Source organism: Saimiri boliviensis, chromosome 19 (genome assembly GCF_048565385.1).
Source record: "Saimiri boliviensis isolate mSaiBol1 chromosome 19, mSaiBol1.pri, whole genome shotgun sequence".
Lineage (NCBI taxonomy): Eukaryota > Metazoa > Chordata > Mammalia > Primates > Cebidae > Saimiri > Saimiri boliviensis.
In genome coordinates, this window is record NC_133467.1 from 2,307,549 (window position 1) to 2,333,012 (window position 25,464).

Consider the following 25,464-nt stretch of genomic DNA (forward strand, 5'->3'; position numbering starts at 1 on the left):
ACAATGAAAAACACTTCTATTTGACAAATACAATTATCATTTGCCTTCAACAAACGTAATTGGGTCTGAGCAAATTTATGGATTTCACAATGAATTCCCTAAAAGTTAATGTAAAAGCAGAAACCAGAGCTGTGGTTCACATTCTTTCACAATGTTTTGATGAATCAGAAGTTTTTCTTAAAAATGTCTCAAAGAGTCAAAAGATCTTAAATATACTGATTATTTCCTTTTTCATGATTTGAATCGTAGAAGAATATAAACATATAAAGAACAAACCAAGGATAATATACTTGACTGCTTATTCAGAAATATTTGTTATTAATCTACTTTGTCTTAATTCTGATTTATATGCTTTTACCACTGTCTAATAACTAATAAATAAGTTAATGAGATCTTGAAAAGATAATCTAATTTGTTTATATTCTTACACATTTATTTCTTTGGATTCATTTTACTATTTCTTGGAGTTATCACAGTCTTGTTTCATTAAGCACTTTGAGCTGACATATTGTTTTAATGGAGGTGTCCGGTGAGATGTCCTTCTCATTTACCCTGCAATGAATACCCAGACATTGGTCCCTCCTATCAGCCCTGGGCAGACATGTGATTTAATTCCTTGTTGCCCACAATATTCCTTCTTCATTGTTTTTCTTCCTCAACCCCCAAATCATTTACACGGTTTCCTCCAGTAGCATCTGTTTTCACAGCAGGCTCAGAGAACTCCTGTTTCACACCCTCATCTCTTAGGTATCTAATATACTTATGAAAGTGCAGGTAAAAATGCCTAAGAGAGCAAATGTGCTTGTTTTCACCAGTGATATCCACATAGTAAGAAGAAGAAAGATTTTGAACAACAAAAAAATGCATTTAATTCTTAGCTTTTAGAAATTAGTGAACCAAGGAGGAGATGGTTGTGTTTTATGAATGTAATAGGATGAGGGGAGAAGAGGAGAACATGGAAGTTGAGTATGTCTGATGATCCTCAAAATATTCATACTCTTCTATCCCCAGTTAATATAGCTAGAGGACAAACACCTTCTCTAATTTGGTTATTTGATTTTTCTGTATAACCAATAGAGTAAGCTGATTCACCTCATCATCCCCATGCCAGAATGTTCTATATACTAGTCACGTTGTCAGCCAGTTAGCATTGCCTTGTTTTAATGTTGTTCTTTCATTAAATCAGTCTCATCTGGACTACTATATTTCAATAATACAGATTGATAAAGATTTATCCCCAACATAATGGCTAACACAAAAAGCAGTAACATCTTTAAAATGCCTCTCTCGCTACAATTATAAAGTTTTAATTTCTGTGATATAAGCATTTACACTCAGTTATCTAAAACCAATGTAAAACAAAACATTTCAAAAACTAAAACTTGCCATGGACCATCAACTTTCATCTCAATGCTCTGAAATACCCAACTGATGGCCCAATCTAACGAATATCCATGAGCACACCACACCTCCTTTAATCACCTACGTTACATGTTGCCACGTGTAAAGATAATTCTTTAGTTATCCATTAAAAGTTTCAAAAAGTGTCTGGAAAAAGATGATTTTTTAACCGCATTTTAGGTTTTGGGGTATATGTGAAGAACATGCAAGATTGTTGCATAGGTACACACGTGGCAGTGTGATTTGCTGCCTTCCTCCCCATCACCTATATCTGGCATTTCTGCCCATGCTATCTCTCCCCACCTCCCCACCCCCTGCCCCTCCCCCATTTCCCCCCAACAGACCCCACTGTGTAGTGCTCCCCTCCCTGTGTCCATGTGTTCTCATTGTTCAACACCCACCTATGAGTGAGAACATGTGGTGTTTGATTTTCTGCTCTTGTCAGTTTGCTGAGAATGATGGTTTCCAGGTTCATCCATGTCTCTCCAAAGGACACGAACTCACAGTTTTTGATGGCTGCATAGTATTCCATGGTGTATATGTACCACATTTTCCCTATCCAGTCTATCATCGATGGGCATTTGGGTTGGTTCCAGGTCTTTGCTATTGTAAACACTGCTGCAATGAACATTTGTGTGCATATGTCCTTATAGTAGAACAATTTATACTCATTTGGATATATACACAGTAATGGGATTGCTGGGTCAAATGGAATTTCTATTTTTAGGTCCTTAAGGAATCGCCACACTATCTTACACAATGATTGAACTAATTTACACTCCCACCTACAGTGTAAAAGTGTTCCTATTTCTCTACATCCTCTCCAGCGTCTGTTGTCTCCAGATTCTTTAATGATTGCCATTCTAACTGGCGTGAGATGGTATCTCAATGTAGTTTTGATTTGTATTTCTCTAATGACCAGTGATGATGAGCATTTTTTCATATGTTTGTTGGCCTCATGTATGTCTTCTTAAACGTAAGACCTAACACCCTAAAAACCCTAGAAGAAAATCTAGGCAAAACCATTCAAGACACAGGCATAGGCAAGGACTTCATGACCAAAACACCAAAAGCATCGACAACAAAAGCCAAAATAGACAAATGGGACCTAATCAAACGCCACAGCTTCTGCACGGCAAAAGAAACAGTCATTACAGTGAATCGGCAACCAACAGAATGGGAAAAAAATTTTGCAGTCTACGCATCTGACAAAGGGCTAATATCCAGAATTTACAAAGAACTAAAATAGATATACAAGAAAAAAACAAACAAGCCCATTCAAAAGTGGGCGAAGGATATGAACAGACATTTTACCAAAAAAAAAAAAAAAAAAAAAAGGAAAAACATTAAACTCACATCAATAATGACAAATTCAGTGTCAATATCTGCAGATTAAAGAAAAAACAAAACATTTTTAACAAGATGGCAATTCAGCATTGCTAACTTTAGGCATGTTTTTGTAAACAACTTATGTTTCCATATCAAGTCCCAGAAGTAATTTTATGTTTTAAGTACTTTATAATAAAGTGAAATAATATTACACATTCTTTCGGCTGTTATTAATTACTATCTGGATGGTGTTAGATCTTTGTAAACGCTGTGGCATCATTTGCGAAATTACCATCACAACGCACCATTCACATCTCAGTGACATGAGAGTATTAATGTGTTTCTGAATGCCTCTTGCTAACCTGATAAACCAATTATTCAGAATTATAAGCTAGAAACTTAAACATGCGACTTCAGTACCATCAAATGTGTTTTTTTTCTGGGGGGAAAAACATGCCTTTCAGATCAAAGCTGAAGTTTTAAATGTAAAATCTTGAGAAACAAAGAGTAATCACTAGCATGCTTTCCAAATATTACCTCAACTAGTCATAAAATATACCATGATTTATGAAAATATATGACTGCTAAGTATTACTGGAAACTAAAGTCTTTGCCCATTCTATTTTCTACTTTTTAATTTGTTACACAGCATTTTCATAAGTTACAGAAACATTTCTGCCAAGTTAGAACTTAGAATTTAGAAAAAGCTCCTGTCAAATTCCCATGGAATACCACACTACACTAGTGAACACAGGGGGCTATTACTGTACTTGTATTTTATTATGATGATTTTATAGCAATGAGTACAAATAATATTAATAGAGTTTTTATGTCATATCATCAACTCTTTTAAGGACATCATTAGTGGGAAATGAATTCAGTCCTTTTCTGAGACTATAAGAACAATATTTAAAAACCATTTCTCTTAACCATTTTAAAATAAAATGATCTAAATGAAAACAGATAATATATTTTTAATTTTTAAGAAATATAATACTGAGAACTAAACATTTTATTACTAGATGTTTCTAAGCAGAAAACTAAATAGGTTTAGTAATGTCTAAAGCTATCACAGCTTCCACATATTAGAGATGATTTGACATGTATCTAGTTCATAATGTAATCAATATATAGAGGCTACCTGTCATTCAAGCTGAAAACATTCAGACAGTCACTATTTTTGACCCTTAAATAAATGTAGGAACAAAAGCAGACATCACTGCTATATGGCTGTCTACATACTTAATGCCAACCATATCCCAGAGAAAAATCTTCATATGAATTAAAAATGAGACACTCTCATCTACTTTTAAATTTTCCTCTTATTAGCATGGAAGTCATGGGCAATACCTACATTTTAGGGCTATTATAATTATAAAACGAAATCATGTGAAATGTACTGAAGAAATGTTAGAAATACAGACAATATGAAGCGTTACTATTTATATGCTGTGATTAAAAATATGTCAAATGAACAAAGTAACTGCATTTATGCACTTTAGAACTGAAAGCTGTTTGACAGAATTTATGCAAAAATAAAACACATTCATTCATATACATTTCTATCATCTTCCCCATCTTCCAATTAAGAGAAAAATATTTCATACTTTAGGGCGAACTAGAGATTTGCTATAATCACATTTTTGCACTCTTTCTATTATTGTGTTCATATTTGCAAACAAGAGAATCCAACTGGGCTAATTAAGCAGAAACCTGTCTATGAATATATATCAAGTAGCTTTCAGACTCTCTGAAAGGGCCAGCCAATTGAACTTGTATACTAACAGCCATTAGTACTATGTCCAAGCACAATTCAGAACACCACTGTGCTACACCTGCTGCTCAGGACATATAACACTCAGGACTGGGAAACAGAAATTTCCCAAAGCTTTCCCACAAAAGTAGGATGTCATGCCAGCATACTTCCAAAGTCACGTTTCAACTTGTATGACACAATCATGTTACTTATCCTCAAGGCACACCAAACAAGTCAGATCCCAGCATCTGTTACACTATGTAAGAACATAAACTGATTGTTTTTTTTTGCATTTATTTACTTCCTTCTATGTGCCAAATACAGTGGTAGGCATTGGTGAAAACATCTGAGTAGCACAAGATTCAGGCCCATGATAACCTTCTAGCCTGATGAAAGACAGTATATAGCAAGTCAAGCCTAAAAACTAACTTTACAAGTAGGTAAAACACAAAAGACAGAAAATACCAGGAAAATACAAATACATGCCTATTGGCCCCCCTGCTCAGTATCCACAGGCTACATGATATGGTTTGGCTCTGCGTCATCACACAAATCTCATCTTGTAGCTCCCATAATTACACATGTTGAGGGAGGGAGCAGGTGGAAGCTGACGACTCATGGGGCCAAGTTTTCCCATCCTGTTCTCGTGATCGTGACTAAGTCTCACGGGATCTAATGGTTTTAAAATGTGAGTTTCTCTGCACAAGCTCTCTCTCTCTTTACCTGCTGCCATGCACATAAGACGTGACTTGCTTCTCTTTGACATCCGCCATGATCGTGAGGCCTCCCTAGCCACGTGGAACTGTAAGTGCATTAAACCTCTTTCTTTTGTAAATTGCCCAGGCTCAGGTATGACTTTAACAGCAGCATGGAAATGGACTAATACGCTCCACATCTGCAGATTCGATCTATTGCTCGTCAAAAATATTTGGAAAAAAAATTAAAAATACAACAATTTTAAAAAAACACAAATAAATAATACAGCATATCAACTATTCACATAGCATTTAAATTATATGAAGTATTACAAGTAATTTAGAAATGACTTAAAGGATATGGAGGATATGCTTATGTTATATGCAAATACTATGTCATTTTATATAATGGACCTGAGCATGCATGAATTTTGGTATCCATAGGGAACGTCTGGGTATGTGGGGATGACACAGAGCAGGGCAATATGTAAACACACATCTGCAACACTTACTACCACGTCTGCTAAAATTCAGTATTTTTTTTTAAAAAAACAGGCATGCTTTTAATACTAACAGTAACCTATTTTAATCACGCACATTTTATATTTGTGTGCCATACTGAGTATCTCAAGAAATGTAATTAAACAAGGTTTTAATATTTCATGCTTCATTATATAACGTTTTTAAAAGATACTCAATTTTATTTTTTTTGAGGTGGAAAGGGGGACAGAGGCGCATGGGGTGGAGTGGGGGAGGGCCGCAAAGAAAGAAAGAGAAAGAGAAAGAGGAAGGGTGAGAGAGAACAGGAGTCTCACTCTATTGCCCAGGCTGGAATGCAATCTAAGAACAGGTATTAAAAACCTCTTTTAGGCCAATAATTGTACTTAACAGCAGAGACAGGAAGGAATAAGGGAAGAAAATAACCAACAGCCAACCGATATTTCATTTAAATCTGTGAAATGCTATGCAAATGCTGAAGAGTGATTTACTTCTAATTATGTGGTCACTTTCAAAAGAGGTGTAATGTGATGCCGAAAAAAAATGTATGTTTGTGGACCTGGCGTGAAGAATTCTATAAATAATCACTGAGTTTACTTGTTCCAGGTCTGAGTTCAAATCATAAATGTCCCTGTTAATTTTCTATCGCGTTGATCCGTCGAATATTAACAATGTGGTGTCAAAGTCTCCCGCTATTATTGTGCGGAGTCTGAGTCTCTTTATAAGTCATTAAGAACTTGTCTTATGTATCTGCGTGTTCCTATATTGGGTGCATACATATTTATGATCATTGACTCCTACTGTTGCATTGATCCTTTTACCATTATGGAATGTCCCTCTTTGTTTCTTTTAGTCTTTGTTACTATTAAAGTCTACTTTGTCAGAGGTGAAAGTTACAACTCCCGTTTTGTTTTGTTTTTCTCTCCATTTGGTTGGTGAGTCTTCCTCCAAGCTTTTGTTTTGAGTCTTTGTGTGTCCTTGCTTATGAGATGGATCTGGATAGAGCGTGCCGATGGGTTTTAACTTTTTATTCAATTTGCGTGTCTGTGTCTTTGATTGGGGCGTTTAATCCATTTAAATTTAGGATTAATATTGATATTTGTGAGTTTAATATTGTCATTTAATGCTAGCTGGCTATTTTGCCCATTAGTTGATGCAGATTCTTCATTATGAAGATACTCTTTACCTTTTGGTAAGTTTTTGGGATGACTGATACTGGTCGTTCCTTTCTGTGTGTAGAGCTTCTTTCAGAAGCTCTTGTAAAGCAGGCCTCGTGGTGATGAAATCTCTGAGTGCTTGCTTGTTCACGAAAAATTTTATTTTTCCTTCATTTACGAAGCTTAGTTTGGCTGGATATGAGATTCTGGGTTGAAAATTCTTTTCTTTGAGGATATTGAATATTGGCCCCCACTCTCTTCTGGCTTGTAGGGTTTCTGCTGAGAGATCTGCTGTGAGTCTGATGGGCTTCCCTTTATGGGTAACCTGACCTTTCTCTCTAGCTGCCCTTAGAATTTTCTCCTTTATTTCAACCCTGGTGAATCTAACGATTATGTGTCTTGGGGTTGCTCTTCTCGAGGAATATCTTTGTGGTGTTCTCTGTATTACCTGGAGTTGAGTATTGTCCTGCCTTACTAGGTTAGGAAAGTTTTCCTGAATAATACCGTGAAAAATATTTTCCAGCTTGGATTCGTTCTCTTCATGACACTCAGGTACACCTATCAAACGTACATTAGGTCTTTTCACATAGTCCCATATTTCTTGGAGACTTCGCCCGTTCCTTTTTACTTCTTCTTCTCTAATCTTGTCTTCTCCTTTTATTTCATTAAGTTGGGCATCGACCTCTGATATCCTTTCTTCTGCTTGATCAATTCGATTGTTAAAACCTGTGCATACTTCGCGGAGTTCTCGTATTGTACTCTTCAGATCCCTTAATTCACTTATATTCCTCTCTAAATTGTCTATTCTTGTTAGGATTTCATCAAACCTTTTTTCAAGGTTCTTAGTTTCTTTACACTGGGCTAAAACATGTTCTTTTAACTCAGAGAAGTTTCTTATCATCCACCTTCTGAAGCCTAAATCTGTTATTGAAACGCACTCGTTCTCCATCAGGCCTTGTTCCCTTGTAGATGAGGAACTGTGATCCCCTGTAGAGGGAGAGGCATTCTGATTTTGGGTATTCTCAGCCTTTTTACGCTGGTTTCTTCCCATCATTGTAAATTTATCCACCTGTCATCTTTGTAATTACCGACTTTCAAATTAGGTCTCTGAGTGGACGTCCAACTTGTTGATTCTCAGCCCCGAAATCTGAGCAAACCGCTGCGCCGGCTAAAACAGCGGGGTTAGGATTTTTGGTGCTTTTCTGCCTGGGAATCTCTGGTCTGGCTTCCCCCTTGAGTCCCTTTTTCAAGCAGCTGAATAGGCGACTCTGCCTTCCCGGAGCTCCAAACGTGGACCAAAAGGGGACCCAGTCCCGTTTACTCTGCATCAAGAACCGCTGCGCCGGGACACCGGCAAAACCACCGCGCCGGCAACAAGAGTCACACTGGTGACCCGTGGGGCTCCTCCGCTGGGAATCTCCTGGTCCATGAGCAACAAAAATTCGTCTAAAAGTGTGGCACCCTCTCCTTGGCTGCACTTTCACTGGGAGCTACAATCCTGAGCTGCTAGTCATCAGCCATCTTGGATCTCTCTCCCTCAATTTTTAAAGTACAAATCACCTGAATTCTGTCAATAGAATTATTTTTTAAAGATGGAAAGTTATGGGAAATACTTAGAGCAAAGTCACCAATGAGACAATACAGTAACAACCTATTAATTGTGCTAAAAATTAATGTTAACATGTGATAATACATTGTTACACAGAGAGACACAATTTTCTGACATGAAGAACCTCCAACTTTATTTAGATGCAAAAAGATACTTTGGTAATTTATGTAATTTTAACACACTATCAAATCTAGAGTATTTGTAATAAATGGAATGTCCTGATTAAATATTGAAGAGATTTGGAGGTGGAGGAAAAAAGGAGGGAGAGAAAGCAAAAAGAGTAGCTTTCTGAACTCCAAAATCACTAGAAATGGATTTTTAGTTCCCTCTGATTTTTCTGCTCTTTATCCAGATATATTTTAATGCATTCTCACCTAAATAGAAAAGTCTTTTAGGGCACCACCATGTTGTACCAAGTTGAATAAAACCCTTTCAGCTCATTCTTTGCTCCAATACCCAATGCACTTACATGAAATATCTTCTATATCTCCCAGAAAAAATCTGATATTCAGTGATTTGTAAAGCGAGACGTGAACTTTTTAAAAAGCATCTTGTTTCCCCTTGTTTTTTCCTGACACAGAGTCTGAAGTTTTTGACTTTCCTGACAAAGGCGGAATTATAGAGTCATTTGAAATTTTCTTTAACTTTCATTATTCTCCATTTCAGGCGAAACGGCTCCTCCACTTTGTCAAGTACAGACGCAGCACTTTACACACCAATTATGAACAGTAGATTTTTCAGAGACTAAATTTTTTTTGCTGCTGAAATCCCTAATGAGTCAAAAAGCATAAGAAAACGTATCTGTATGTTTCAGGAACTGAAGATATTAAATTGGTTAGAAAAGCGAATCCCACAAATTTAGTCCCTACTCTAGGGTTCTTACATAAGTAACACAATGGTATCTTTAGGGGACAGCAAAATACTTGGTAGGAAATCAAGTACAAACGTCTTCATCCAAGATTGCATCTCAAGAAGACATGTCAGGCAACATTCAGTTTCATCCTCTGCTTCTAATGTTTGTGTGAAGTTTATACATTTCAGCTAAATAGACTGAATACATCCACCTCGGTAAAATTTTCAAAATCTGAATTTAAGTTTTATTAAGGAATTTTAATAGACTAATAGTCTGCCTATTGTCTTCATCATTCAATTTCTAAAATATTCAAAAAGTTGCCTTGATCATTACTTTTTGGTTTCTTTTCTTTACAATGCCAGTCATGACATGGTCTTCTTCACACAAGGATGAAAAAGTAGAACGGTGACTAAGCAACACACTGTAGTATTAGAAGCACTGACTCCAAAGGAGTTTTTCTTTTTCCAGGACTAAATTCTCTCTTTTAGAGTAACACTTTTAAATCTCATAAGAAATATTATGTTCTTAATTCTTGAAAGCCAGTAACTTTAGATAAGAAGATAATCTAAAAGGCCTTATCAATTCCCTGATGCTCACTATATTCCAGGCAAAATTTTGATATATACATACACACACACACACACACACACACACACATATAAATACATATATAAATACATAGATATATACATATATACCTCAAATTTAAAGGATTTACTTGAATTAACAAAATTAGTACTTTACATGACATGAGTTACCTGATTCTACATGAATGAGACTGAGAATGTAGAAGAAAAAAAAAAAGGGTCACTTTGGCAGCTTTAGCAGACTATAATTTTTACTACTGAATCCAGTCCCAGCAGATCATAATTACTCTCCCTGTTTTCAATTCTTCACTCTATTTTAAGCAGAAAGTTATGTAACACAGGGTATTACCTGACTGTAGTTATTGGAGGAACAGGAAAACCAGGCTTAAGGCAAATCCCTAATTTCTTTTTTTGGTTTAACTTATAACAAAATGTGACTTGAATCACTGTTTTCTCTAGGGTCCCTCCCCGTCAACACACACATAGTATGACTGATGATATTTATATATAAACTATGAACATTTAAACCTTACTAAGTCAAGTTTCCAAGTAGGGGACAAAGGAATGTCTCAAAGAGTACAGAATAAAAGAAGCTCTCTGGCAGAGAAATCTAAAACAATAGTTCACTTGTAATTATTGAACATGCATGTATTTACCTGACAAGATTATAGGGGGAACTCTGAGAATACAAAGACGAAAGGTACAGTCCATGAACTCAAAGAATTCAGTGTCTCTTGAAGGTGATAAGAAATTCAGTAATTCTACTTAAGTGTAATACATGCTGTAAAATATGCCATCACAAGGTATTAAAATAGTATCAAAAGACACCTTTATTAACATGAAAGTCCTTGCTTGAATACTTAGCTTGCCTTTTGGCAATTCAACTGATACCGAATAACCTGAACTTGACTATCTCTCATACAGGTGTAATTGTCATTTCCATGATAACCGTTTCCTACAGTCACTAAATCTCACCTAGACTTGTTCTCTTGCTTTGACCTAAACAGATCTAATTGCATAGAACAATGATAGCCTTCATCGGGTTCAACAAGTCTTTTTTCAATGCCTTGGAATATGGCAGCTACCAGACCATGAACTTGAGGACAGAAAGGCAGCTGAGGAAAAAAGGTCTACGTGGGCTCATCTAGAGTAAGAAGGTATTACCAAGGGCATCAACTGCAGGCTGTGGAAGAGGGCTAGATGGCCTAACGCAGCACTGCCAGGAGCAGACCCCTGGACGGAGGGAAAGCCTGTCAGGACAGAGCCTTGCTTACTTTGAAACTGGCCCCAGCGTTGTGTTATTATTTATACAATTTATTAATGTGTTATTATTTTTAAACTACAAGACTGCTCATACAATGTTGGCAGCTCCCTGCAGTACATTTTGAGAGGCAAGAGCGTTTCTCACTAATGCCGATTGCTAAAATTCCCACTAAAACTACTGTTTAGTTGGAAATGCTATCTGAGAAATAACGCGTCATCAAATAATTATCTTTATTTGACTAGCCATTAAATCACCTGAAGTGATCACAGGGACTGGAGGAAACCACCAGTACATGGAAATGATACTCTACAGGGATCTGAGAGAGATGAGTCAGATGAATGACGGCAGAGCTGGGAGCCTGCGCACCTCAACTCTGGAAGCTCTGGAGCTGTGCAGAAACAGAGAAGGAGGGTATTTTCAGCCACAAAACACTCTGAGATTCCGTTTCTGTATAACACATGACTACCACTTCATAAACAGGTTTAGGTAAGAGCCACATCAGAAAGCATTAGCGGAATGATTTTGCATGTAGTGAGTACTTTAAAAAAAAGTCTCCCTAGTTAATTAACGTATCTCCTTTCCACTGTTCTTTTCCTCCTTTGCCCTTCCCATTGATGGAAACGTATTCAAAAGAAATAAATTTCTAATCACCAATATAATTTTGAAAATAAATATCAGAGCTCAACACGCTTTCTTCTTGTTTAAGCTACTTTCCCAGCTTGAATTACGAATGTATATTGTTCTCTCATCGCTCCTTCTACAAAGACCTAGGTTAGATTTCAAGTTCCGAATACTTGCAGAATTCTTTAACACTGACAAATATTTGTGTAAGAATTTGTTTACTGCTTCAAATTTAACTTTAGCTTCTTTGGTGATATCAGTGTTTAGCTATGTGAAGTGTTATTAAGTGCAGCAAGCTTGTTATAAATATTGCCTAAAGGGTAGAAACAGAAATACTAAAATGAATTATTCAAGCCAAGAATTACAAACAGAGGGCCTTTTCTTGCTGATCACCAGTGGGGAAAAGTATACTGACCTCAGTTCATAAAAAAAGTTTCTTCATCCTGGCTTCAGAATTGTTCTAAATGTTAAATGAATAAAAATAAGAAAATAAATAATTTCATGCAAATATTCCTTTAATTTTTCTGTGGAAAGCTGAACTAAAAATCAAGATATAAAATTGTTTAGAGGATATTTTTGGCAAAGATAAAATATTTAGGGCCAGAATTCTGTAACCAAAAAAAGTGCACCAATTTCAATTTGCAAAAAGCCCCTGAGGTGTGAAATGTGTCTTTCTCCCAGAAGCCTGTTTCACTGGTGCAGCTCTCTCAGTATTATATATGCTGCATCACCTCACATAAAACAATAAAATGTGTGTGTGTTCTCTACTTTAAAATTACCCAGCCATGACTACATTAATTGTGAAGCTTCAGTGACTTTATTTTCACTTTGAATATTTTCTTAAATTACCAGCTCAGGTGTATTCATTTGGTGGTTTCTTATTACTCATATACTTAACCATAAATCAACGGGAAATGCTACTTTAGGAGGGAAAATGGCATGAATATCTCACATATAGACTCAGCAGCCAGGTGACAGATGTGGTAATTTCATCAGTATTTACTGTATATTCTACGGCAACAGACAAAATAAATTTGTTTTCTCCATTCAGTATAATTTAGTTTTATAAGAATGTAGTCTTAGGAAATATCAAGGAATACTTTACGGGTAAAGGTACAAGGAAAGTAAACTTTTCCTCACTTGGGTTTATTAACTCTCATGCAACAAGATAAACAACAGGCAAGACTTTACAATCAAGAACAGAGTGAAAGAGAGACACATACAGATTCATGAACACTCTCAGACTGGTGATGAGTAAGAAAAAAATCCTCACCTATTCTGCCTTTCCATTATATGACTGAAAATTGTCCTGCAAATCAGAAAGCCTAGGACTGCAGAGTGGCTCCACCTTTGCTAGTTAGAAGGTCTTGGGAAAGTCCTATCACTTCAACGGGATTAAATTTCATTATGTGCAAAACATTAACATATCTATGTTTTACATCAATTTGTTTTATGTTTTAAGATATTATAAACCTTAAATGATTATCTATCCACACAATCTGACACATAATAGGCTCTCTATAAAACATGTAAATATGAATATTATACCTTTAACCTTTCATGATTTTATTGCACTTCTTCCTCGTGATTTAAGCGGCTCACATCAATGCCTGTGCTCTTAAGGTTAAGAGCTGATTACTGGAAACAAATTGGACACTACTTATGTTTGTGTCATCTCTGATGATTTTTTCCTAAGAGGTCTCTAGTGAAACACAGTCACTTATTTCTGTCAATTAGCTTAGACCTTAGAAGTATGGTGTTTATTATTTATGTGCACACTTTTGCAAACCTTGGCAATTATCTAGATTCACAATATGACATTTCACAATAGAAGACATAAATCTTCATTTAAGCGAAACAATAGTAACTTAATAAATATTCTAAAAGCTGCCTCCCTGAAAGGATATTAGCCAAGATATTGAGCTGTAACAGATAATATATCTGAGGAAGAAAACGAGGAGATAAGGAGGAAATAAAGCAGTCAGGCATTATGCACAAGGTTATGCCAGGGGATCATTTACAGGATGAAGACTGTTAATAGAGAGCATATAATTAATATTTACTTTTTAATTATAATGATCTTTATATGATGTGAAAGGAAGACTGGATTTAGAGCTAGAATATTCACTTGAGTTCAATACGTTCTGCTATCAGCATGTACACTTAGTCAATTATTTTGCTATTTTACAATTTAATTTTTTATTATATATAAAATGGAAATGATTGTTCTTTGAGCCTCAGAGTTGTTACATAATTTGAGATAATGTATATGAAAGCTTTGTAAAAATGGTTTACAAATAGTAAACAGTATATAATTATAAGTAATTATAATAGAGGTATCAGTGATGCTGAAAATTTTTCACAAGGATAGGTATTTTGTCACTTACTAGGGGACTCACAAACAGAAGCACTACATAATGAAAGAAGAATAAACACAGTCTGAAAGAATAAATACAGTCTGAAAGACGCTTTGACTAATACTCTTTTGGTCAAGTCTTGTCATTTCATTTGCTCATGTGTAAGTTAGAGATGATTATCATTATCCAATAACGTTGTAAATTATAATTGAAATACCACTCCTGAACGGTCTAGCGGAGTACAAAGCATACACAGCATTCTCTTTCTATTCTCCCATTTTTACTGCTCAATTCTAAAACCAGCGCTAACCTCAAGCAAAATGATGAAGTACTTTGCTTCAGTGACCCAAATCTTTCTCCATTCCAGATGGACAACCTACCTGCCACCTCTAGATCTTGACCCTGTGGTAATCACTCAGCCTCTCTGCGTCCAAGAGTCTATTGAGTCGTCACTCCACATGTATGGAACACTTCTTAGGAGCCAAACAGAAATGCTTAAAATATCTCCTGCCCTAGATGTGCTCCCAAAAAAATCACAGAAGTACCTAAGTGTTCTAGGTAAAGAGGAGAGTCAAGTCAAAACTAGAAGATCTCTGGGGAATGACAGCAGAGTATATAATACCACTCACACAAAATCAAACCTTTTCTGCTTCTCTAGTATCCTGCCCTAAACCAAACAACTTTCTAGCCTATTTTTTTTTTTAATTTCAATGTTTTAAGTATGCATTTGGTCATATTTTGACCAAATATATTCCTGCTATTAGAAAAATCTGTTTGGATCCCACTAAGTAAATGAACAATACTGGTAAATTTAAAATCATATTTAAATATTTGTTTATGATAATTAAAGCAGTTCTTCTTCGTCATCAGAAGGAAGAAAAACAGTCTAGCAGGGAAAAAAACGCTAACGTTGATAATGTGCTTTCAGGACAGATTTTGATCATTCAACTTTTGTAATAGTGGGATGAACTTACTGAAGTTAGAAAAATATTCATTTCATTTTTTTATAATTGGGAAAGAGAAAAACAAATCTTAGTCATTGTCAACATTTTAGTAGCTCTGGTTTTTAACTTTGCTACCAACTTAAATAGTAAATTTCAGAAAACTTTTCCAGTACGCGAGAGAAACAGAAAAGGGAACATTTGAGTGTGAATTTCCCTAGGACTTTTACACTAGAAAGGCTGCGCATTAAGCAGTAAAATGTGAGGAATTACGGGTGGATCTCAACTGACAGAATGATTTAAGAGAATACTAAACTGCTTCAAAGCTTCATACACTGAATAGTGGTAAAACACAGGAGCTGCAAATTTCAAGGAAAGTAATCTAGGGTCATGTGAAGAAAATTTCAGCATAATAGCTCATAGAAAGAGATAATTTCTCACTTCAATTAAAAGAAATGATTACCATAGAATTCACACTCTGGTACAGACTTACTAAAGGCCTACTACATTAATTCCTTGTATTACTGTACATTAGATTTTTATCTAGGTGATATAAAAAATAAGGCCTCTAGAAAATATTAGCAAATTTCAGACCAAGCCTATTGAGACTTCAATGCAGTATTTTATAATACAAACTTTTAAAAACTATATTATCTTGATATTTGTGTACAGATACCAAGAGAAAAATATATATGAACCGATGTACCTTAGCATACACATATAAATGCAAAAGTTAAAAACAGGATGTATTATTCAATACTATTACTTTCAAAATATATAGCTCGATTCCAACAGAATTTTGAAATAAGAATAATATATTTCCCACATAAATCCTTTCACATACTTTCCTCATTCCTTTCCTGATTACTGATAGAGCATGTAAAATAAAAATATGTATTATTCTCTCATTTCACTCCTTTATTACAAACAAATTAAAGTATATGATTTTGTTTCAAACATAGTTTCATATAACTGAAACTGTAAACATAGCAAGGAAAGACAGAATATAACAATATAACAGTGTTAAGCTATATAGCTTAATACAGATTCAGTTTTTAAAAATTACTCTTTTGGTATCTGTAACTGCAGGGCCTCTTTTATTTTCTTATTTCTTTGCTTTCTCTCTTCTACGATACGTTCTTTTCAAGACAAAAATATTGGTAGTAGGCATGACTTTTTAGTTACAATTGCTTACAGAATTCAGGAATGATTCTCTTTATTTTTCTTTTATATATATATATATTGCACTTTAGGTTCTGGGGTACATGTGCAGAACACGCAGGATGGTTGCATAGGTACATACACGGCAATGTGGTTTGCTGCCTCCGTCCCCCCATCACCTGTACCTGGCATTTCTCCCCGTGTTATCCCTCCCCAACCTCCCTACCCACTGCTGTCCCTCCCAATTCTCTCCCCCAGCAGACCCCAGTGTATGATGCTCCCTTCCCTGTGTCCACGCGTTCCCACTGCTCGACACCCACCTGGGGTATTATACTCTTTCAGTTCCCCCACCTTAAATGACTTCTTTTTTCTGTTATTGAAACATCAGGGATTTGGTCTAGGTCCTGCTGCTTGCTGCACAGAAAGCCACTCGCTGAGACAAGTGTTACCAGGAAGAAGGTTTTAATCACGTGCTGCAGCCCAGGAGACGGGAGTTCACTCTCAAGTTCATCTCCCTGACTGACTAAAATTAGGGCATTATATAGCAGAAACATAACCACATGTAGCAAAACAAGAATTATGAAGGGGTAAGGAGGGGAATTTGGTCAACACAAAGTAGGTGGCCAGGCAGGCAATTAAGAAATGCCCTGTAGTCACACAGTCACTGAGCGCGTTAGTACTAGTACAGTCCACGCAGAATAGCGATTACGGTATGAAGCAGTGCGAGCATGCATATGAAACTTGGCTCCATGTTAAATCTGGCCTCATGCTTAACTGTACTGAAATAGAATTACAAAACTGCCAGTGTATTTCTTTACAACGTTTCTTATTTTACGCTCCTCAAAACTAAGGGCTGTAACTATAAGCAATGTTAATTAGTCAAATTTCTCTAATTTTCTATCGGGTTTTAAAACATATTTTACTACCTAAGCCTTTTCAACTTTCTATTTTCTCTCTGTGTGCATGAAGACAGACATACAGAGAAACGGGCAAAAATATTACACACGACTTACACAAATCATCTACAGCATGCTTGTACTTTCTCCTTTGTCCTAAATTTTCTTCTTTCTAAAAATAACCAGTCATTTTACCTTAGGATAAAATATTTCCATAGTCCATAATTTGAATCAACCTCCAGGTAACTTCTAAATTGGATAAAGTTATTTTTCTAAGTAAGACCCTATCTTCTTTGGCACATTTTATAAACAGAATTATATATTAACTAGAATTTTTATTTTTAGTAATATTAAATTTTAATGAAAACCTAAGAAGCAAAAATTCTGAACAATCAGATATTAGCATTTTATAAATGAGCACATTCCATAATTTTAGAAACATACTTCCCCAAATCATAATCTTTTCTTAATTGGAAATGACCCAGACATTCAATAAGCATTAAAAATAATTTTAAGGTTTTAAGTTACACAAAGTTTACCAAAAATATCTGTTCCCATTGAAATGTACTCAATTCTTTCATTTTTAACAGTTTATCCAGATTACTTCTGAAATCTGAGATATTAGATATAGCTCGTCATTATATAAAGTTATTTCCTTGTTAACTATTTTTATATCAGAGAGTATGAGGGACTCACTTAAGTAAGAACCTTAAGTTAAATGCACAGGTATTTTTTGCCAATTACTCAGAAGGGTCAGCTATTTTTGTTAAACTAACAACATTAGTCTAATGAATCAAAGAAAAAATACAAAGATCATTTTCTTTTGACTGAGTGTATAGTTTTACAACCTTCTATGCCAAAACCTGACACCTCAAAATTTCTAGCAGAGACAAATATAAAACCCAAATAAAAATGTATTCCAACATATCTGAAGGCATTTCTGTTTTCATCTTACTAATAAAAAGACAGCTTGGTTATTAAAGATTTACATAAGTCATATGAGCTTGAAAAACACTTTGTACTTATTTACTCAATTTATGAGTGCTTTTTTATTAATAAGCCAATTCAGTAGGCAGAACATGTAACATAAATGTAAACACACATAAAGACACAGAAGCATGTATACACACGCGCGCGCACACACACACACACACACACACACACACACACACACACACGATCCAACAGCTTTTACTTTGGGACCCCAGCTGTGAGATACAGTCATAGTTCATAGACTAATACAAACTGGCCAGTTTGTGAAGATGTTCACACGGCTAAACCTTGCCCCAGTAAGTAACCTAGTGAAGGCTGTAAACCAAAATTTTGGGTAAAGCAGTTCCCATGGCATTTTGATATTTGAAGGCCAAAGCCCTGCAGACTCTGATGAACACTGGAGGGAAACAGCACCACAGGAGCACATCATGTACTTACCAGGCCTGACCCTGTTTAGAACAGCAGCATAAAAGCCTGGATACATGAAAATCTACCTGCTTTCCCATTCAACAGCAAAGTGAGGCCCATGAAGAGGCCAGACTTGTCCAGATTCCAAAGCATACTGGGGTCAACAATTCTACAAAGGAATATCAGCGTATCAAATCCTGATTTCCCGTGACCCTAGCAACACACACACACACACACACACACACACACACACACACACACACACGATCACCATAACACAGTCCAAGAGCTGCAGGAAAAGACGAGACCAACAGTATCCAAACAGAAGCAGCTGCGGTGTCCACCTCTCCTTTGGTTGAACCCAATGAGCCTGAAAATTGCTTTGGATTTTCCCAAACTGAGAAGAACCAATTCCTCTGCCTGGCACCCACAACAGACACTCACTTGCCCAGACGTGCACACAACAATTACAAACAAGCCCCCAAGCGTCCAAACTCAAACGGCCAGGGAGCTTCTCTCTCTCAGTCAGCTAAACTTGTGCAATCTACAAATGGAAATTTCTTCAAACATTTTCCAAACTGAGAGGAACAGATCCTCCTGTCTGGGCCCACATGGGACAGTCGCCCATCTGGAGGCAGATGTCAAATTTCAAAGGCTGTTCTTCCTGGGCAATTAGGAACGTGGTTGAGACCTGCGGCAGTGAAACCAGAGAGAGACCGAAACCCACCTCCTACCAAAAAGGGTCAGGCAGCTGCTTAACGGGGCTTCTAACACTCTCCGTGACATCACAGTGGGCGACAAGAAATGCATTCCTGGTCAGGGAACCAAAGGCTGTTACCGCAGCAGCAGGGACTTGTTACAGGTCCTGCTGCACACAACATACAAGTCGATCACTGATAACAACGAGTCTCATCAGGGAGGAAGGCTTGGACCAGGTTGCTGCAGCCTAGGAGATGGCAGATCAGTCCCTAATACATCTCCATGACTAAAATTAGGGGTTTACATAGCAGAAATGTAAGACAGGCAGGAAACCGGAATGAGGGAGGGTAAAGAAGAGCAGCTGGTCCACAGACAACAAGCGGTTAGTTAGTTAGGCAACCGTGACTGCGGAGGGGTGTGATGTCTAAGTTTCCACATGCAGTTATCTAGAACTTTATTCACTTGATGCTATCTGGGAGGACTGCTGATTAGTTTCCTGAGAAAGAAACTCAGATGAGACAAAATAACTTTCTCAAGTTTCAACGAGAGAAGGATGAATTTCCGTGTTTATTCAAAAGAAACTGCAATCGTCAGTTCCATGGGACAAGTAGGTCAGTTTTACCTCCTGTTCCTCACTTTCTTGCCAGCCCACTCCCGACAATTACGACGCAAGGAAAGCAGTGAAGGGGCCTCTTGCACTTGCTTCTTCCAAATTTCTTCTCTTCTTTCAGCGTCACTCGCCTGACTCAGTTATACCTTATCTTGTATTGGAAGAGGAGGCGCAGCTTTCTCTGTTTTGGCGTGATCTTGGCTCACTGCAGCCTCTGCCTCCTGGGTTCAAGCGATTCTCCTGCCTCAGCTTCCAGACTAGTTGGGATTACAGGCATGCGCCACTAGGCCTGGCTACTTTTGTATTTTTAGTAGAGATGGGGTTTCTCCATGTTGGTCAGACTGGTCTCAAACTCCCAGCCTCAAGTGATCCACCCAGCCTGGCCTCCCAAAGTGCTGGGATTACAGGCATGAGCCACAGCATTCAGCCACTTCCTTTGTTTTTACATAGTCCTCGATCTTTTCTTATTTCACACTTGATTTTTTTCATAACTTTATTGAACTATAATTGACACACACAAAACTGTACATATTCAAAGTGGACAATGTGACCAGTTTTGACAGTTTTGCACCCATGAAACAGCCAAGTGGTGGTGCCTTTCTAAATAATCCAACAATCATCTAGTCTTTTTATTTCATTGGTCAAGGTGGGAATCATTTATTGAAAAAAAAAAAAAAAAAGTATCCATCACCAAATGTTCCACATCTTTCAAACTATTAACTTTAGTTTTTGGTGGTGGTGGTGGTTGTGCGTGTGTTTGTTTTGTTTTTGGTTTTGATTTGATAAAGTCTCACTCTGTCGCCTAGGCTGGAGTGCAGCGGCACAATCTCAGCTCACTGCAACCTCCCCCTCCCAGGTTCAAGCAATTCTCCTGTCTCAACTTTCCCAGTCACTGGCATTACAGGTGTGCACCACCATGCCTGAATAATTTGTTTATTTTTAGTAGAGATGAGGTTTCAGTATGTTGTCCAGGCTGGTCTCCAACTTCTCACCTCAGGTGATCCACCTGCCGCAGCCTCCCAAGGTACTGGAATTACAGGCGTGAGTCACCGCAACTGGCCCAAACTATTAACTTCCCTTTTTTTTTTTAATAATTTTATTTTTTATTATACTTTAAGTTCTGGGATACATGTGCAGAACATGCAGGTTTGTTACATAGGTAGACATGTACCATGGTGGCTTGCTGCACCCATCAACCACTCATCTTCACTGGGTATTTATTCTAATGCCATCCCTGCCTTTACCCTTGCTACCCTCCAGACAGGCCCTGATAAGTGATATTTCCCTCCCTGTGCCCATATGTTCTCACTATTCAACTCCCACATATGAGTGAGACCATGCGGTATTTCATTTTCTGTTCCTGTATTAGTTTGCTTAGAATGATGGTTTCCAGCTCCTGCGAAGAAACCATCCTTTTTAATGGCTGCATAGTATTCCATGTTGTATATGTGCTACGTTTTCTTTATCCAGTCTCATTGATGGGCATGTGGATTTGTTTCAAGTCTTTGCTATTGTGAATAGTGCCGCAATGAACCTATGTATGCATGTGTCTTTGTAACAGAAAGATTTATAATCCTTTGGGTATACACCCAATGATGGGATTGCTGGGTCAAATGGTATTTCTAGATCTAGGTCATTGAGAAACCACCACACCGTCTTCCACGATGGTTGAACTAATCTACACTCCCAGTAACAGTGTAAAAGCGTTCCTGCTTCTCCACATCCTCTCCAGTATTTGTTGTTTCCTGATTTTTTAATGATTTCTAACTGGCGTGAGATGGTATCTCATTGTTTTGATTTGCATTTCTCTAGTGACCAGTGATGGTGAGCATTTCTTCATGTGTTTTTTGGCCTCAGATATGTCTTCTTGTGAAAAGTGTCTGTTCATATCCTTTGCCCACTTTTGAATGGGTTTGTTTTCTTCTTATAAATCTGTTTTAGTTCTTTGTAGACTCTGGATATCAACTCTTTGTCAGATGGTAGATTGCAAAAATTTTTTCCCATTCTGTTGGTTGCTGGTTCACTCTAATGATTGTTTCTTTTGCTGTACAGAAGCTCTGAAGTTTAATTAGATCCCATTTGTCGATTCTGGCTTTTGTTGCCAATGCTTTTATGTTTTAGTCATGAAGTCCTCACCTATGCCTCTGTCCTGGACGGTTTTGCCTAGGTTTCCTTTTAGGGTTTTTATGGTGTTAAGTCTTTTGTTTAGACTGGAAGAAACTGATAAATTCCTGAATACATTTGCCATCCCAATACTGAACTAGGAAGAAGCTGAATCCCTGAATAGACCAATAACAAGTTTTGAAATTTAGCCCGTAATAAATAGCCTACTAACCAAAAAAAGCCAAAGACCAGACAGATTTACAGCTGAATTCTACCAGAGGTACAAAGAGGAATTGGTACCATTTCTTTTGAAACTACTCCACACAACTGAAAAGGAGGCATTTCCCTGTAACTTATTTGATGAGGCCGGCATCACCCTGACCGAAACCTGGCAGAAATACAACAATAAAAGGAAATTTCAGGCCAATATCCCTGGTGAACATTGATGTGAAAATCCTTAATAAAATCAAATCCAGCAGCACATCAAAAAGCATATCCACCATCATCAAGACAGCTTTATCCATAGGATGCAACTAATTATTTCACGACTAATTCCAGTAAGTTAAGTATAAGTTCTTCATGTTCTTCAAGGTTCTACTGAACCAGGATGCAAGGCTGGTTAAATATATGTAAATGAATAAATGTAATTCATCACATAAACAGAACTAAAGACAAAAGCCAAATGATTATCTCTATCGACACAGCAAAGGCCTTTGATGAAATTTAACAAGACTTCATGTTAAAAACTCTTAACTAGGTGTGGATGGAACTTACCTCAAAATAATAATAAGAGCCATTCGTGATAAACCCACAACCAGTATCACACTGAATGGACAAAGGCTGGAAACATTCCCCTTGAAAGCTGGTATGAGATAGACATGCCCTCTCTCACCACTCTTATACAACATAGTATTAGAAGTTCTGGTTAGGGCAATCGGGCAAGAAAAATAAATAAAAAGCATTCAAATAGGAAGAGATGAAGTCAAACTGTTTCTTTCAGCAGGTAACATAATCCTATACCTAGAAAACCACATTGTCTCAGCCCCAAAGTTTCTTAAGCTGATAAGTAACTTCAGCAAGTCTAAGGTTACAAAATCAATGTGCAAGAATCACAAGCATTCCTATACACCAACAACAGACAAGCAGTAAGCAGAGAGCCAAATTACAAATGAACTCTCTGCTACAAAGAGAATAAAATATCTAGGAGTACAACTTACAAGTGATGTGAAGAACCTCTTCAAGGAGAACTACAAACCACTGCTCAACAAATTCAGAAATAACATAAACAAATGGAAAAAACATTCCATGCTCATGGATAGGATGAATCAATGTCATGAAAATGGCCATATTGCCCAAATCAATACAGATTCAATGCTATTCCCATTAAACTACCACTGACATTCTTGAGAGAATTTTTAAAAAATAATTTAAAATTCATATGGAACCAAAAATAGTTCCATATAGCCAAGACAATCCTAAGCAAAAAGGACAAATCTAGAGGCATTATGTGACCCACCTTCAAACTATACTACAAGGCTACAGTAACCAAAACATCATGGTACTGGTACAAAAACAGACACGTAAACCAATGGAACAGAATAAAGATCTCAGAAATAAGACTGCACATTTATAACCATCTCATTTTAAACAAACCTGACGAAAACAAGCAATGGGGAAAGGATTCCCTTTTTAATAAATGGTTCTGGGAAAACTGGCTAGCCATATGCAGACAATTGAAACTGGGCCCCTTCCTAACAACTTATACAAAAATTGACTCAAGAAGCATTAAACACTTAAATGTCAAACCCCAAACTATAAAAATCCTAGAAGAAAAGCTAGGCAATACCATTCAGGACACAGGCATGGGCAAAACTTTCATAATGAAAACGTCAAAAGCAATTACGACAGAAGCAAAACTTGACAATTAGGATCAGACTAACTAAAGGGCTTCTGCACAGCAAAGGAAACTATCACCAGAGTGAAACACATAGAGAAAGGGAGACAATTTTTGCAATCTATCCATCTGACAAAGGTCTAATATCTAGAATCTACGAGGAACTTAAACACTTTAACAAAAAAAAAAAAAAAAGAGAGAAAGAAAGAAAAACATTAAAAGGGGGCAAAGGACATAACCAGATACTTCTCAAAAGAGGAAAATTATGTGGCCAACAAACATAAGAAAAACAGTCCAACATCACTGATGATTAGAGAAATGCAAATCAAAATTGCAATGAGATACAATCGCATGCCAGTCAGAATGGCGATTATTAAAAAGCCAAGAAATGTGTGGTGTTATTTCTGAGAGATTTTAAAAGAATCTGTGTTTTCCAGGTCTTCTATCAGATTCATCATTTCGTATGATGTTAGCACTAAGTCCTTATCTGTGCAGTGTAAAGCGGTATGCTTTCTAAGAATATAGAAACCACACTAAGATATGCGTTTTACTTGAAAATTATTGTCCACGTAGGGAATATTTGACCAAGTTAAGTCAGTTTATCAACATTTTTAAAGAAAAACTAATGTTATAGGCAAGCTGAGAATACAATTTTGTCTAACATATTATCAATCAAGAAGCTTTAATGGTTTTTTCTTCTCTTCACCTAAAAGTCAATCATTAATGCTCGGTTAAAAAGATCCGATGCAAAAATGTTATCTAAGTACTTACTGGAACTAAAAGTAAAAATGGGATTTTTCTTAAGAATTTTTAAACAAGCCGGGCGCGGTGGCTCAAGCCTGTAATCCCAGCACTTTGGGAGGCCGAGGCGGGTGGATCACGAGGTCAAGAGATCGAGACCATCCCGGTTAACATGGTGAAACCCCGTCTCTACTAAAAATACAAAAAATTAGCTGGGCATGGTGGTGCATGCCTGTAATCCCAGCTACTCAGGAGGCTGAGGCAGGAGAATTGCCTGAACCCAGGAGGCGGAGGTTGCGGTGAGCCGAGATCACGCCATTGCACTCCAGCCTGGGTAACAAGAGCGAAACTCCGTCTCCAGAAAAAAAAAAAAAGAATTTTTAATCAAAATTAAAATTATTATACAACTTTTCTCATGATTTTAGGATAGAACACAATTATATAATTTGAGAATCATCTGTCTACATAAGGGACAGTGATAGAGCAAAAAGTTAGTCTGGAATTCCAGGTACCTGAGGCGTTGTCCTAGGATTGTCACAAAGTAGATCTGCAATTATGAAAATCAGGTAATGTTGTTATAACTCTTGTTTTATGGAACTTGTTTTTATCAGAGGACTCATATCCTCTAGAAATAAAGAAACTCAACAGTTCTTTCACTCTCAAATTAGGGCAGGCATATTCACTCGTCTGCTTCATAAGCTCATAAGAAACTCAAACAAGAATGTATGTATGAACAATTTCTAAACGTATAAAGTATAATAAAAATGCTAGTAAAGGCTAAATTCTTGATAACATACTGAATAAATTTTACAAATACACTTTACATGAATTATCCTGGTAACTCTCACAAACCCAGATCAAGTGAGCACTTTGAGAATTCCAACTTCACAC

The 25,464-nt window shown here is 36.8% G+C and overlaps 1 long non-coding RNA gene and 1 pseudogene across 1 annotated transcript in view; both read right to left on the bottom strand.

The window, feature by feature from the left end:
* The window catches only part of LOC141582227 (uncharacterized), a 35,134-nt pseudogene extending 29,875 nt beyond the window's left edge, over positions 1-5,259 (bottom strand).
* LOC141582253 (uncharacterized) overlaps positions 1-25,464 on the bottom strand; it is a 634,729-nt gene that overhangs the window by 195,714 nt on the left and 413,551 nt on the right. The window lies entirely within an intron of this gene.